Below are 16,662 nucleotides of genomic sequence, written 5' to 3' on the forward strand. Positions count from 1 at the left end.
CTCTTATCATCTCTTAACCTGCCCCACATTCTCTCCTACTGCTGACCGCAAGGGGCAAAAACAAGCACAGAGTTCCCATCCTGAACATGCTTGAATGCGCCTTTTTGCCATGTAGCAAGTTTTATATCACCTAACAATGCCTCGTAGACATCCACATGGAGCTCTCATAACTGCTTTTTGTCGAATGTGGCTGCCCTCGTGGATATTGATTGTGTGGATTGGTTACCTGAATCCTCTTTTGAAGCCACAGAAACCTCACCATTCACCACTAATTTCCCTCGCCCTCGTCCCCCCTCTCCAAAGCTCGCCCTAGTCCCCCCTATCAACCCCTCGCCCTCGCCCCCCTATCGACCCCTCGCCCCCTCTCCAGCCCTCGCCCTCGACCTTCCCCTATCGAGCCCCCGCGCCCCCCCCCCCCCCCCCCCCCCCCCCCTTATCGACCCCTCGCCCCCCTCTCCAGCCCTCGCCCTCGCCCTCGCCTTCCCCTATCGATCCCTCGCCCCACCCCCCCCCTATCGAGCCCTCGCCTCCCGTCCCCTCTCCAGCCCTATCGAGCCCTTGCCCCTCCCTATCGAGCCCTCGCCCTCCCATCTCCAGCCCTAGCCCTCGCCCTCGCCCTCCATATCGAGCCCTCGCCCTCCCCTCTCCAGCCCTCGCCCTCGTCCCCACCTATCGAACCCTCGCCCCTCTTCAGCTCTCGCCCTCGCCCTGCCCTCCCCTATTGAAGTTGCCCTCCCTTCCTCGACACTCGCTTCCTCTCCAGCCTTCAAATTAGCCCCCTGTTGAACCCGCACCTCTGCCATACCTGGCGAGTCCTCGCCCACCTTCTCGCGCAAATCTTGGATTCTGGCTGGGCCTCCACCTATTAAAGCTACATCAGCCGGTCTGCCCTCAATTGAGAAAGGCGTTAATCAATTATTGAGAAAGGCGTTAATCCACCGTTTTCTCTCTCAGCAGAACAGAACAGCAGAACAGCAGAACAGAACAGATAGAAAGAGGCTTTAACAGAGCTGCAATTTTTGGGATTGAATTGCAATTGTGTGAGAGACACAAGGATGTATGTACAGATGTATGTATTCGTTGGGGATATTGTCCATGTATGATCTTTGGGATCCAACAAATCCACTCTGCTGCAGTCAGTTTGATATAAGCTTGCAGTCAGTTTGATATAAGCTATTGGGTTGTATAAAAGACACTACTACAGTGTGTACAGTCGGCAACAAATTGCTATGGCAGGCGGTAAAAAATTGTTGCCTAGGAAAAAGGCTCAACCACACAGAGAGGAAATTGATGCAACTGACGAAGAATCAGAACATACCAGCCATGGGGTCACTGACATGTCTTCTAGTGCTCCATCCGACGAAAGTTACAAGGCCTCGGCGTCAGAGGCAGAGTCTAGCTTGGATGTGGATAGTGATAGCACTTCCAACGGCAGCTCAAGTGATCAAGAGAAAGATCCAAAAGGAAAACGAAAAATCATGAGTCATATAATCAGTCATGAGGTTGCTAGGCCTGAAAAAATAAAACATAAAACAAAGTTTTCACTAAATTTTCACATGCAGGAGCCCAAACCATCGCTGAGAGATATTCTCTCACAGGCCCAATTGGATACCTTGGGTATCAAATCACTAGCTGAAGCTATCCTCCCAGATAACATACCTGTTGGCATGGTTCATCAGATGTTGAAAATTTTTCCAAAAGTTAGAGGTCACACTTTGACAGCTGCACGTATAGGAAATGCAATGGGGATGACAAACTTTCCCTCCCTGCAGCCTAGTACCCGGTCTTACTCAAAGCTCTCCAAAGCTAATACCATTAAGGCATGCAAGGCATTGTTCGAACCCGATCATCCTGAGCTGCAGCATCACAAAGCTCTCTTAGCAGCTTTCGATATTACTTTTTGGTGCGAGATGCGTAAGGAGCAAAGGGAAAAGTAGAAGTGCCGACCACGTTCCCACTATGTGATGGTCTTTATTGCTTAATCAAGAACATTCCTTGTGGGCTTCATCAGATCCTCTTTACATCATTGCAGACAAGGGCGAAAAGGTTTAGAGCACAAGTACAGTCATCTCAATCCAGCTTCCAATGTTTTGCAGCGCCACTATTGGCCTGGGTGATCAACATCCGTATCAACCCTTTGGAAGTGGATAAGGATACAATAGTACCGCTGCAAGTAAAAAGGAAATCTCTCGGCACAGATGATCAGAAGAAGAAAGAGAAGAAAAGAGTCAAAGTGGTCAAAGATACGGCAAAGACACTACGACCTCTACCATTTTCAAAGAGTTAGACTAGGGTGACAGTTCCTCCAAGACCACCTTCTCACCCCGTTCCGTCTTTACAATGCCAAAGGCCGTTGTAAGCTCCGATGTTCTTAGTACGCCCACTCCTACTACTGAGGCGGTCTCTCTTCCACAGGTATCTCTTCCCACTGCTACCATTTATACTACTGCCAATATTACAACACCATTCTCGGCAGCACCTGTGGTACCCTCGTCATTCTCTCCCATCTCCAGCTCACCCACTGAACCCGCTACCATTGTCACCCTGATCACACCTATCACCCCGACCACTACAGTGCCTCCGGGTAACCCTGCTACTACTACGCCTCCAGGTTCTACTACTGCTTCCTCTAGTGGAGGTGACTCTTCTTCGTTGTTCAAAATCTCTGAAGAAAATCTACACGAGTCAAGAAATGCCATAGCAAAGATTGAACTTGGTGCAGAGAAACTAGCAGCCACCCACCAGAAGCACTCGGCCACATATGCGGCCATGGAAGGCTGCTTGCAAGTTGTAGAGAGTGCAATAGCGGATAGAGATGCTACAATTCTTGCCTTGTGTCAGGCTCTGCAATTAAAGACAAAGATTATTGATGACCTTAGAGCTCAAATGCAAGGACTTCGGGACATGCTAGTCCAAGGGGACATGCATTTTCAGCAGCAGCCTCAGCCTACCATCGGGTACGGGTGGGTTCGTCCAGCTTGATCAATACAGCCGACTATGGGCTATGCTGAGTATAATCATTGACAGTTTGGGGGAGGTACAGCTTCACAGCAGCAGTTTGACTACTACCCTTAGGGATTTCAGCAGCTTGGCACTTTTGGCTCCGCACCGCACATGTCATCCTCCCAGACGGTTCCTTGTGATGGCTATGCAGGCGCACACAGACATGGGTGTTCGAGTCGGAGGCCTCAGTACACTTCAGGTCAGGTACTCCCATCTGCCGAGCAGCAGGTGGCTGCTCCTTTCACTGAGAGTCGGTTTGTGGATAGCCCTCATAGAGTACAAAGTTTTCCCATCAATCTGATGGCTCCACCTCCAGAGGCTGATACTTCGGGTGCAGCAGTGGCCACCACTCTATCTCTTGGATGACAGATTCAGGAAAACACCATTGTAAATATGCAGTAGCTAGTGGTTTTCTTTCACAATTGTTCAGTCTTCCTCTCACCGAGACGGTGAGCGGTCTTGTGGCGGGCAACTTGTAGCAAGCTATAGTGTCACTTTCACAGGACAGTTAGTACAGTTGGGCTACAGTGTCACTTTCACAAGACAGTTAGTACAGTTGGGACTTTTACAGTTGGTCTTGGGTCTGGCCGGTCCACATTGGACGGTCACACTGGGCAGAGACACGTGGCAGGCACACGGTGGTCTAGTGGACATCGTGGCCAAGTCATCACCACCACTCAGTGGAGATAGACTTAGATGTTGTCATTTATGAGCCATTGGTGGCTCTTTATGGTTGTATATATGAGGAGTAGTGGTGTGGTCATAGAGCTTGTATGTAGTCGTCTAGAGTGAGTCTATACACAGAGCACGTCTTCACCATCCCGGCACATCTGAGCCTCGACACCCCCATTGTACCTGTGAGTCCTGGGCTGGAGCTGAGTGTGCTGCCACGCCAGAGTCTGTATCAGTCTTTGAGATAGTCGAGTCATATGTTCTGGTCTGCTGTTGTGTCTTTGTGAGCTTCCTTTCTGTCTATTGTTTCCTTTCTGTTCAGTCTGTTTGAGTGAGATTGTCACGCACATTGCACTGAGGACCACCCACTATAGAGAGCACGACACTTATCCGCGCTACAGGCGGGAGGGAGCGGCAGAGGTAGGGGGGCGAGGGGAAGAGGTGGCAGGAGAATGAGGCGGGGGGGAGGATGAGGAAGAGGGGGGGAACTCTCCCTGGTGTTACTCTATCAAGCGAAATATCTGAAAAAAGCAAAGAAGTTGGTTCTAGCCTGGCAGGGACCATTCAAGGTGCAGGAGATTCTACCCCAAGGGGTTGTACAATTAGCCACCCTTGAAGGAGTTCAATTGCCTTTAGTCAATGGATCTAGGATCAAATGCTATCATTCTGTAAGCTGACGGTCAGGAGTCAAGGTTCTCGAATGTTCTCAAGTCAAGGGGTGATCTTACTCACTGCTTCCTCAACCCTATATGATCTTATACGATCTCGATTTCCACATCACTATCTCCCTCTCCTTCCATATCCCTCCTTCTGCTGCTTTAGTGGGCATGCTTTTGGATTCTGTAAAGCTCTCTCTTTCACTCTCTAGTAGTATCTCAAATAACCTCTCTAGTGAGCATGGTCGTATTACAGTTCGTCACTCTTGTTGTGGTTCACTTTAGGGTCCTAAATTATTGTTGAATATTCTTCGAATGATTAACTATGTTCACTTAGTAGACTTTGTTGGCCTAACCACTATCTCTCCTGACTAAAAGCTTCTGATGATGTCTGGCTCCCTATTTAACACTGCCTCTTTTTGATAGTTATATAAGTCTCTGAACTCTCCCTTTGGGTATCTTGTGGGTGTGCCTTTACACGTTCATTAGTAATTTAACACTTCATTATCATCTACCACAGATTCTCAATATGAGTTCGATTACCTGATTATCTGTATTCATCTTTCCATGCTATTGTGCTGTTGCTAGTCCTTCGCCTGATTGATGTTGGTGGTGTACTAACCCATGATGTGGCTTTGCCTTGCCTTTGTGGATTCGCCCTCGCCGTGGTTCTCGCCATTGCCTTGAGTCCTCGACCTCGCCTGAATCCTCGCTCCGAGTCCTCGTCCTGGCCCTTGCCCTTGCCTTCGCCCTGGTCCTCGCCCGCCTGCTGTCTGCCGGCCTCGCCCTCGGCTTAGCCATGCTGGACATCGCCCTCGCCAAGCTGCCTCTCACCCTTGCCCTCGCCCTCGCCCTACTGGCCCTGGGTCTCTCCATGCTGGCCTCGCCCTCGCCCTCGCCCTCGCCACCAAGCCCTCGCCCTTGCTGACCCTTGCCTCGCCCTCGCCCTCACCCACGCTGCTCTCTACGTAAGTCACGTAAAATATTAAAGCATAAACTTACCATGCTTTATTTTCCAACTCAGCGAAAATCAGAAAGCGAAAATCAGCATGAGTTTATAAGAAAAAAAAAAAACAGCGTAGGCAACATCTCTGCAACCGTTTTCAGCGAGGCATCGTTTTCAGCCAAAGCACTTCCCTTCAGTCAACTTACATTGCCACCAACTCTGTCCATCCCCAAGCCAAGCGTTCCTCTCTCCGTGCTCCTTGGCCACCCATAAGCTGGATAGTACTTGAAGATGGCAGCTTGACCTTGACCTCGCTACATGTATTTGGTTGTGGTAGCAACATGTATCTCAGTGTGGTTTAGAGAAATTGTATCTCAGTGTGGTTTACGGTGCTAGCTCTCCTTAATTGCAAAAAGTGTCTCAGGTGAGGACTTAAGAACACAGGTTACAGGTTTTTAAATTTCATCAATTGCAGATTCAATACAAAAGATTCTCTAGTATATTTTATCAAAATGGTTCGCACTCGGAATCGGGAGTAGCACCTAGAGTCGGAGGAGGAGTCCATTGCCTCCTCAGGGGATAGCACTGGAAAGTCAGACTATACCCCTAGTTCAGAGCAACTTTCCGGGGAATCTTCAGAGGAAGATTCACCCCAATCAGTCACTGCTGACAAGGTCACCACTCTCCAGGTGCCTCGCCCTTCTGGTGCCATCTCGAAGTTACCTTACTAATGATCTATCATTTATTGACGCCAAACCCGGCACTCAAAGATGTGTTCTCTCAGCAGGAAATGATACACCTGGGTCTCTAAAATTTTGCTCAGGCCGATTTGTCCTGCACAATCTCTAGTGCCAAGCTAAGTGCCCTCTTGCTTACTTTTCCAAAACTAAATGGAATTACACTTACAGTGGAGGATATCGGACATGCTATGGGGATATTGAATGTGCTGGCACCTTTGCCCGCCACAAAAACCTTCTCGAATTTCTCCCCGGGGACACTGCAAATGCGTGTCAAGAACTGTTGCTGCACTCACATGAAGACTATCACGGGAATCAACAGCTGTACTCAATTTAACAGTTTTCTTTTTTTATTGCGCGCACCGGAAAGAGAAGTAGTTCCATCTTCTCCAGCTTCTCCAGGAATATGCGATGCATTTTTTTTGTCTCTGCCAACTGTTTGCCGTATCCATTTCACCATCTGCTGTTTAAGGCGCTACAAGACAGGGCAAAAAGATTTCGGACTCAACGTAAAGGAAAGGCCGAGAGGTTCAATTGCTATGCAGCCCCTATGATGTATTGGGTAGTGCAAATTATGGAGCAAAAAGCAGATACAACGGCTGTTCTCACTCTGCAAGATGATGCCAAAGAACAAGTACGCTCCAAAATTGGCAAAAGGGAAAGGCACTTTACGCAAGAGGGCAAAAGTACTAAAGGATTCGACGGAGGAGCTAGCAACACTACCCTTCTCTGAATCACAGGTTAAAATCTTTGACGTCAATACCGCAAACCCAAGAGTGAGCATGACTACTTCACTGGCCACCTCTACTTTTACACCACCTCTTGTGAGTAGTGTTGCAGGTACCCAAACACACTCTCCACTAGTGTCGACAGTACCACCTACTACTACTACTAGTGCAGGGGCACATAGGGGTACTGCAGGGGCATCTAGCTCTGGCATACCTAGCTCTTGGCAACCTGACATGTTTGCCACTTTTGCGCCTCAAGCCGACAGACTTTTAGACGCAGACAGAAGAGCAATTTCAACGATTATGGATGCAGCCATCTCATTGCAAGGTACCAACGGTTTGCATCGCGCTGTCTATGACAACATGCAAAGGGAAGTGTGCAGCCACCTTCAACGATCGATGGATAGGGACATGTTAATTGCTCAGGCTCAAGATCGCATAAAGATTCTCACTCAACAGGTAATGCACCTCAAACATATTGTCCGCACTCAACAAATATAGTGAAAGGAGGCAACTGATATGGCCGCAGTTTAGGACCTTTCTCCTGTGGTACATGCAGTGTGTCCCTCATGTGCCAAATACCAATCTATAGCCATTTCACAAACAGCTATAGCTACAGCTGCAGCTACAACTCCGAGTTCTACGCAAGTTCCTGCTATGGCACCACAGATACAGACGGACGTTTCCAAAGCTCATTCAGAGAGTTCTCAAGCAGCTGAGAAAACAAATCCTACCACTATGGAGTCTAAGCCAGTAGGATCGGCTTCCTCACAGTTTCATGGACCCTCTCTGGTCTCCCTCTCCCAATCCACCTCTTTCCCTCCGTCCTTCTACAGCTTCCCTGGATTCCCACCTTCTCAGCCTACTCAATCTTTTCTTGGGTTTGCACCTGTCCCACCTTCTCAGCCTACTCAGTCTTTTCTTGGGTTTCCACCTGTCCCTACTCAGTCTACTGCTGCTCATGGGGTGGCCACTCAATATCCAATGTACCCTCCATGGTCACTATCCCCCACCATACACATGGCCTCCATCTCCTTATCCACCTTTCTACCAACCTCCCTCTCCCCCTCCCCCTCCATCATCCGACCGCCAGTAGATATCACCTTTTGGAGTTTTTACCAGTAGTAGACCTGGTTGCAGATCTTTCAGTTCTTCAGTTTCCGCTCTCCGGGATGGGGAGCGGTCTTGTGGTGGGCAACCTGTAGCAGGCTACAGTGTCACTTTCACAGGACAGTAGTACAGATTGGACTTTACAGTTGGTCTTTGGTTTGGTTGGTTCACACTGGACGGACTCGCTGGGCAGTGACACGTGGCAGGGATACGGCGGTCTAGTGAACATCGTGGCCAAGTCAGAACCACCACTTAGTGGAGATAGACTTAGGTGCTGTCATTTATGGGCTGTTGGTGGCTCTTTATGGTTGTATATATGAGTAGTAGCGGTTGGTCATGGGTATTTTTTTTACGTAGTCGTCTAGAGTGAGTCTATACACACAGCATGTCTTCACCATCCCTGCACATCTGAGCCTCGACACCCCATTGTACCTGAGAGTCCTGGGCTGGAGCTGAGTGTGCTGCCACGCTAGAGTCTGTATCAGTTCTTTGAGATAGTCAAGTCATTTGTTGTGGTCTATTGCTGCTGTTGTGTCTCTGTGAGCTCAGTTGTTGTCTATTGTTTCTTGTTTTCAGTCTGTTTTGAGTGAGATTTTCGCGCACATTGCACTGAGGAGCACCCACTTTAGAGAGCACGACACACTATCTGCGCTACAATCCTATGCAACATGATCTTCATAGCAAAATGGCCTCCACAAGACCCCTCATGATTTTCTTCCAGAATTTTGTAAATTTCTTCTTTCCAAGGTGCACGACGCAAAACCAAATCACCTCCTTTCATGTAAAGCACATCATCAAGCATTTTATATTTCCTGGCTTTCCTTATAAACGCATACTTTTTAGAAGACGGTAAAACTTCAGGTAGAACACCTGTCAATAGAAAATCCACTTCCTTTGATAAGATTTTCCTCCCATGATATAAAGGGGCATCTGCCTTTACCACAAACACACAAGTGATCATTTCTTGGGCAGGATCATGAGCTTCTTCATTTTGAGACCTCTCAACATGCTGCAAACTCCATGCTTTGAGCTTTTTGAGCAACGCTTTCACTTTGAAGCATAAATTTTTCAGTTTAGGGTTCTTATTCTTCCATACTCCCAACAATTGCTTCACAACCAACAAAGCATCTCCTTTAATTTGTGAGTGTTTAGTTCCCAATTGTAAGAAAATATGCAAACCACCTTCAAGAGCCATGTATTATGCTTCATTGTTACTTTTGGCATCAAGTTTCAGCCCTTGCTTCCTCATAAGCTTCCCTTGTGCATCCCAAATGACAATGCCTCCTGAAGCAGCATCATGACTTCTTCGGTAAGAACCATCAAAGTACAACAATGAAGCATTAGAAATGGCAGGAGTTTTGACTTTCTTTTTCTGCACCACCTCTTCTTTGACCAAAACTAGAGTATCCTTATAAGTGAGAAGATCTGCCAGGGTAGCCCAAGTACTTTCCTCCACCAAAAAGGTAAACTGAAACTCTTGAAGCTCTATAACCCATTTCATCAGTGTTTTTGATATATTTGAATTATTGAATAGCTGGGGAAGCAATGAATAACTGATGAGAAAGGTGAATGACTTTTGCAGCAAGTAGTGTCTGAATCGTTTGCAAGCATAAACCATACTGGTCATCACCAATTCAATTTCCAAAAAATCTCTTTCATCAAGAGTCTTTACTTTGCTAGCATAATGAACAGGCTTCATATACTGAGATTCCTTTCCCCTTTGCAATAACATAGCTCCGATAGCATCATCTCCCACTGATGGGTTGACATAAAACTCCTTTTCCCAGTCAGGAGCTTGCATAATAGGTAACGTACTCAAAACCTCTTTAACTTTGTCAAAAACATCGTCACAGTCATGAGACCACTCCAAGGGATCAGTCTTAACTGTTTGCTACAATGGATACAAGAGCTGTGATGCCAAAGGTATGAAGCGAGACAAATATTTAACTTTTTGTATGAAAGTGGCCAATTGTCTGGTATCTTTTGGAGATGACAGTAACAACAAAGGCTCCACTTTCTCTGGATCTGCTTCAATCCCATTTTTTGAAATAACATGTCCAAGAAGCTTCACCCGTGGCTGTGCCAAATGATATTTTTTAGGGTTTAGCTGACCCCCGCATTCATCATACCTTGCAAAAGTCATTTTAAGCTTTTGAGCATGCTCTTTTCTTGAACTGTATACACAGAAATCATCTATGAACCCTTTGACAAACTTCCCAAGGAACGGGGTAAGGACCCAATCTACTTTTCTTTCAAAGACTCCTGGCCTATTTGTCAACCCAAAAGGAAGGCAACAAAAGTAGAAACAACCCCATGGCATGATAAAAGTAGTTTTTTTCCGGTCTTCAGGAGCAAGAATAAGTTGAAAATATCCTGAATATCCATCACAGACAATGTATCTCTCAAAACCAGCCACTGCATCTAACAATTGATCAATAAAAGGTAAAGGGTAAGGATCTTTCTTAGTCACCTCATTTAGTGGCTTGTAATCAACACAAACTCTCCAACGCCCATCTTTCTTTGGGGTGACTACTACAGGGCTCATCCATTCAGCATTATCCACTGGCACAATGAACCATGCGTCCAAAAGCTTATCCACTTCTTCCTTTAAAGCATTCATCTGTTCCTTACCCATCCTTCTTAATTTTTGCCGTGTTGGCTTTGCCCCTTCAACTAGCTCGATCTTCACAGGATCCCCAACAAAACCCCTTATTTCCTGAAATGAGGTAATGAAAAGATTTGGAAACCTATCCAACATTGCTAAGTACTCCTTTCTTTCTCCTTGTGTCAAATCAGTACTCAACATATTTTGAATCAACTCTTTCTTCACTGGCAGTTCCTGTTTAGGTTGCATCAACTCTTCAAGTTGCTCTAAACGGATTGAAGCATTTATATTCCCTGATATTTGCAACACTTCACTCATTTCTTCCTGCTCCTCATCCAACAACAAGAATGAAACTTCACCCTCATCACTCGAACTCGAAGCAGTGCTACTTTCTGAGTCTTCAGAACTATTATCACTGGTAGTTTTCGACTCCTCATTCTCACTCACATCTTCAAGTGCCATAGGTTGTTTGGTAGTCATATCAAACACTCTCTTTTCACCCTTCTTGTCATGCACTCTGATTGTGCCCTTGCGCCAATCTTGCACGGCACCAACAGCTCTCAACCAAGGTCGTTCCAAAATGAGAGGAAAGGCTCCCAGACCAGCTGGCATAACATGAAAGTTTACCATAACCTTCACGTTAAAAGACTTCGACTTCCAAATTCTTAATCATTCCCAAACATTTCACTTTGGCATGGTTTGCTTGTTGAATCCGAAACCCAGAGCTCCCACATGTAATGAGACCCAGTCTCTCGATACATGATTGTGTGATCACACCAACGCGAGCACCTATATCAATGTAGGCTTCTCCCATGGCCACACCTTTGTGCCAAGCATTCACCACAGGACAGTTGTCGGGTAACTCTCCCACAGACAACACTCTGACTTGTCCATGCTTCGGCTCTTTTTCTGAATTCACTAATGCCTTCCACTGCCTTTTAAGTTTGGACACCATATTCATTAGCTATCCAAAAGTATAATCCACTTTCCTCCCAATCAGGTCTTTCTTTTATTGTAAGCTGTTTGGCCTTTCCCCAAAGGCAAATCTGCCACTTCAAATCGTCTACGAGGCTTTCTCTTTCCCTTGGCTTTCGCATCTTCACCCTCCTTCTCCTTCCCTTTTTTTCTACTAGGCCCTGGTGCTGCATAGCTTTCCCTCTCTCTTTTGCCTATTGGCAACACATCTGCGTCTTTCTTTTCTACCCACACAGTACCCACATGACCACTAGAGGTTGAGGCTTGATTTTCCTGTCCAGTACCTTGATCTCCTGGTATATCCAATGCATAATCATTAGCTCTGTTAGGAATCTGCTGAGGAAATGGAATTATATCTCCTCCCATCCTTGTTGGCTTTGGACAATAAGAGCTGATGTGACCAAGCTTACCACAATTATAACAAGTAGGAATGAACCTCCTCTGCGGCTCAAAACCACCTTGTCCACGACCCGCATTAGCATTAGGATGAGCCTCACATGCCTGAGCCATCTCTCTACCACGTCCACGACCACGACCACCTCCACCACCAAGAACACTAAGTCGTAATTCCTACATCATAATCATCATGTTTTGCATATTCCGTTGCAACTGTTCGGTATTAGCAGCCCTTTGAACAGGTTGACCTCCAGATTCTGCTTGATTCTCCTCCTTTTGGCTACCATTATTTTGCGCAGGGACCGCTTTCCCGTATTCATTAAGCCTTTGAACTTTCCATTCTTTCTCTCTGGCAATGGCGACTGCCTCCTCGAAGGTGGCGGGCCTTTTCAGCTCAACTTTGAACTTCAGACTTTCTTTTAGATTTGCCACAAAATGGTCCTTTAACATGGATGGAGGGATCTCGTTTCCCAAAGCCCGGGCCCATTTATCCCATAAACGGGTGAACTGCATGACAAAATCATCAACACTTTGATTAGCCCTCTGAGTGTACCCCATAATTTCATGCCAAACTTCGTCAGGTACCTCGATGGATCGGTATTGTGCCAAGAAAGCTTGCTTCACATGATTGTAGTCCAAAACCACCCCTGGATTTTGTGCCTACATCAACTCCTCAAAATTGTGTAACCAAACTTTTGCCTCATCCTATAAGCTATATTGCAGCAGCCGCAACAATATAGCTTGGTTTAGTATATTGCGTAGTAAGCTATTGACTTCTAACTTTTCAATAAATGTCTGTGCATTTTCATTAGGCAATCCATGAAACTATGGGAACTCGTCTACCATGTTTGACTGCCACAAAAACACTTACATGTGACGTCGAAAACTTAAGGGATGTCGATAAATCGCTCCAGTACCTAATCCACCTCATACTGGGTAACCCGGACCCCAGTGCTCGGCTTCACAAAACCTCACGACCCTCCAAAGGTTGCAATCCAATTATACGACCGCCTCAAGTGCTGTCCATAATTTGCACATACATAGGCGGTTGTCCATAAGGACCCACATCCCATTTACATTCACTGCGAGCAGAATAGACATATTTCACAAGAATTGGAGCATAGGAGCACTTTCTCCTCCGTGGGGGCACCAAAACGATGTCAGCGTGCAAACAAGAAGGAAAATGAGAACCCCTATAGCCTTGCACACACCACACCGTTGCAAAGAAACACCACAAAGCTGCAGAAAACACCTATATCAAACACCTGTAGAGTCGGGCAAAAAACAGTCCTAACCCAAACCATGATTCAAATTGATGCAAACCAAGACCATAAAGATGAAGATCGTGTCCTGTAGACCTCCGTAGAGTATCCATATGCTTAATTCAGACACCAGAGGAGAGAGTTACATGCTTTCGAAGTTGGGGTATCTCTCTAAAACTCCAAAAAAGCTAGTCTTTGTTAGGAAAAAGAGTGTGCAGGGAATTGCAGCTATTAAAAGGGGATTTTTTTGACTCTTATCCCAAGGGATCTTCTCTCTCCTCTCAATCGACATCACTTCCCCCTTCGGGCATCTTTTAATTGGTCCATTTTAGGCCTTTTTTGGGTGAAAAATGAGCTGTCGGCCATTTTTTGACGAAGGCAAGTGGGGAAAGGGGATGTCCAGTGGACCAAAAAAGTGGCCAGGCGCCTGGGCAGCTGGTGTGGACTGAAAATAGCGCCCCCTCTCTCCGCCAACACCCACGAGCCCTCACAAGCAAGGCACGGAAGCTCCATTAGCTCCTTTGATACACCCTTAGGGGGTACCCACTCCCCCCCTTATACCCTCCAATTTCCACTTGCTCCCCCCCATGTGGGATTACTCCATTGCCACTTGGCACCATCCTCCCACCTCCCCACTTAGGCCTACAAATTTTCTGTTTTGCTCCCCACACCGAGCAATCTTGGCGGAGGCGTGGCGGGTGACTCCGAGCACCGAATGCGATGCTGTGAAGCCGGGCTCGGACCTTATCACTTCGGCTATTTCCAAAAATCCTCAGCCACACCTTTTCTAATTAAATCCATCAAATCAGGCAACTTGCCTTTCTTCACATGCATCCGCACCCACTTTCTAAGCAAGGAACCGCCCACTTCTAATGCATGTAACTTATGATGTATGAGTCCGATTCACCGGCTATCAAGCATGATTGAGAGCACTCATTAAAGACCACCTTTTAAGAGTTCGACCAACCGAAAACTCTTGCAAATGACTACACAGAACCAAGCCTTTATACATAATTTTTACAAGAGCACTCTGAAAACTCAAAGCATTATGTACATCTATCTACTCGAGGCTAGTGAGCAAGCTTTTTAGCATGGATTAGTGACTTTATCTTCATCCAAAAAATGCTTGACAACGTCAACCCTTCGTGCCAAGAAGAAGTCCACTAGCTCTAGTACCCCTACCTTCGCCTACAGCTACCTCCATTCCCTCAACAAGTTCTACACCTCCCCAGTCACCCAAATCAATAAACTTCTCATCCCCTGTGTTACAGCAAGCTCTAGTGCAACAAGCTCTTGCACAAACATCCATGGAGGAGCTCACAAGCGTTCTAGCTAAGGTGAATATTAAATTTTTGACTTTCAAGGGTCTCTCCTCAGAGGATGCTGACGACCATGCCCGGAGGTTTGTTTCTCTGTGCAGAGGTCGTGGCCTCAACCGATAAGATGCCTACTTAGCACTGTTCCCATCTACCTTGGATGGTTTAGCAGACCGGTGGTACAGTCAGTTTGCAGAGAACCACTTTGCGACTTGGGCCACTTTACGACAGTAGTTTTGTGCAGCATTCAGGCGAGGTGACTACCAGGAAAAGGTTTTGGATGAGTTGGCCAACATGGTGCTCCAGCCAGAGGAGACTTTTGCAAAACTCATGACTAAAACCAAGTCTGTGGTTGCCAAGCTTCCTCAACAACCAGGGGAATTTTTGGTTAAGAAGTGGGTGGAGAAGGCTCTTCCCAAAACTTCCCAACAAAAACTCCGAGAGAGTTTGTGACCTGACGCCACTCTAGAGGAGTTTGTCGCGGTTGCTACTAGGATAGAGGGAGCTAGGAAGCTGTTCACCAGCTCCGCTCAGGTAGAGACCCCCTCAGTGTTTTCGGAAAGTCCTTCTAATCCGTTAACTTCTTTACGTAGGGAATTGGAAGCCCTAAAGTTACAGCGAGCTCTTCAAGAGGAGAAATCAATCTCTCTAAGACAGGAGAAGGCCCCACATCACGAAGATTTGGATCTAATCAAGAGGGAGCTAGAAGAGCTTTGGTCTCAGCAGGAGACTAAGGCTATGGTATGGTGCAGCTCGTGTCGCTCTCCAGGACACCCTCCATAGGAATGTCCCCTTCGGGTTTACTGCCACGTTTGTGAAAAGTCTGGACACGAGGACAAGGACTGCCACTACCTCAAGGGAATGCGACAAATACAACAAATTCTTGGTCCTACTCTTCAACAAGGGCCAACACCTGCATCCAACATGGTTTCTCCTTGTGGCCATCCACACCATATGCCACCTTTATTGATAGACCCTTCTATGCAAGGTATGCAAAATGCTTTTCCCTCTCAGAGATTTTATCATACCCATGCTCCCTCATCACCCCACAGCTTCTATGCCTCCACCTCCAACTCCATGCACCAGGAGCAAGAACCACCTCGCCCTTCGACTCGCCCATTCAATCGGCCCATATTGTGCTACAGATGCGAGGAATATGGTCATTACCAAAGCAAATGCCCTTTTCCCGAAGGGTCCCCTCCCTTCCGTCATTGCCCTGAAACGAAGGATCACTACAGTAAAGATTGCCCTAAACTTCGTTCATCCGCGGCTGCGAAACCAAGTCAAAGCCAAAATGAGTTTACCTTTCCTAAGCTGAATTTGATAGCAGTGAGCCGCACTCCTCAACCACCCCCTTCCGCCCATGTGGTTACCACTCAAGAGAAGTTGCAGTTGGTAGAGGAGCCAGCGGGCGTCCTCACCCGGGCCCAGAGAGCCGCTCTCGGTCTTAGCATTCCAGCAAGTTCAACTCCCCCACACATTCTCACACTAGTAATACCCTGCCTTCAGCTCTTAACAAGCCATCCCCCAGTGCCATGAAAGAATCCAAATCTTTGCTCTCCGATATTGATGAAGATTTCTTGGAAGCAGTTTCCGATCTACAGAAGATCAAGGTACCAGAGAAACCACTGGTAGAACAGGAAAAGCTTACAGTAGAGACAGTCTTGAAGAACACTTTCCAACAAGTGTCCCTCTATGACATGCTGCGACTAGATGCGAGTTTTAGAAGTGACACCCTTGCTGTTATTCAATCACTTTACCCCGGAGCAAGTCCTAGTGGCGAACATCTCCCACTGCGACCATCAGAGTCCTATATGATATCAAATCCTGCTGCTCCCCTCACTGATTATAGAAGCCCTCGCCTGACAGTGTCCGTCTTGGGGTAGCAATTTTCAGGAGTAATTGTGGATGGTGGATCTGGCATCAATATGATGCCTGAGTTCACTATGATGGCTTTAGGCCTGCAGGCTACTCAACCTGCCCCTTTCACAGTAACATTGGCTGACCAGAGGACAGTATACCCTATGGGCATAGTGGAAAAGGTGCCTCTGCAGATCCCATCGTGCAACATAGTTCTTTGTTCCTAGCAACCAGCCTTGAATTGGAACAGCCTACTCCACCTTACGGATCAAACGAGGATCTGTTAGAGTGGTTGGATGCTACCAAATCTTAACCTTGTTATGAAGTCTCTATTTACTCTTTGCCTGAAGGTACACCCTCTTCCAATGTTTCCACGATAACTAAACCTAATGAGCC

The 16,662-nt window shown here is 46.9% G+C and overlaps 1 protein-coding gene across 3 annotated transcripts in view; it reads left to right on the forward strand.

The window, feature by feature from the left end:
- Positions 1 to 16,662, forward strand: part of LOC147424104 (uncharacterized) — a 230,814-nt gene that overhangs the window by 58,361 nt on the left and 155,791 nt on the right. The gene's annotated exons all lie outside the window — the stretch shown is intronic.

Source organism: Adiantum capillus-veneris, chromosome 26 (genome assembly GCF_014529385.1).
Source record: "Adiantum capillus-veneris isolate H3 chromosome 26, ASM1452938v2, whole genome shotgun sequence".
Classification (NCBI taxonomy): Eukaryota; Viridiplantae; Streptophyta; class Polypodiopsida; order Polypodiales; family Pteridaceae; genus Adiantum; species Adiantum capillus-veneris.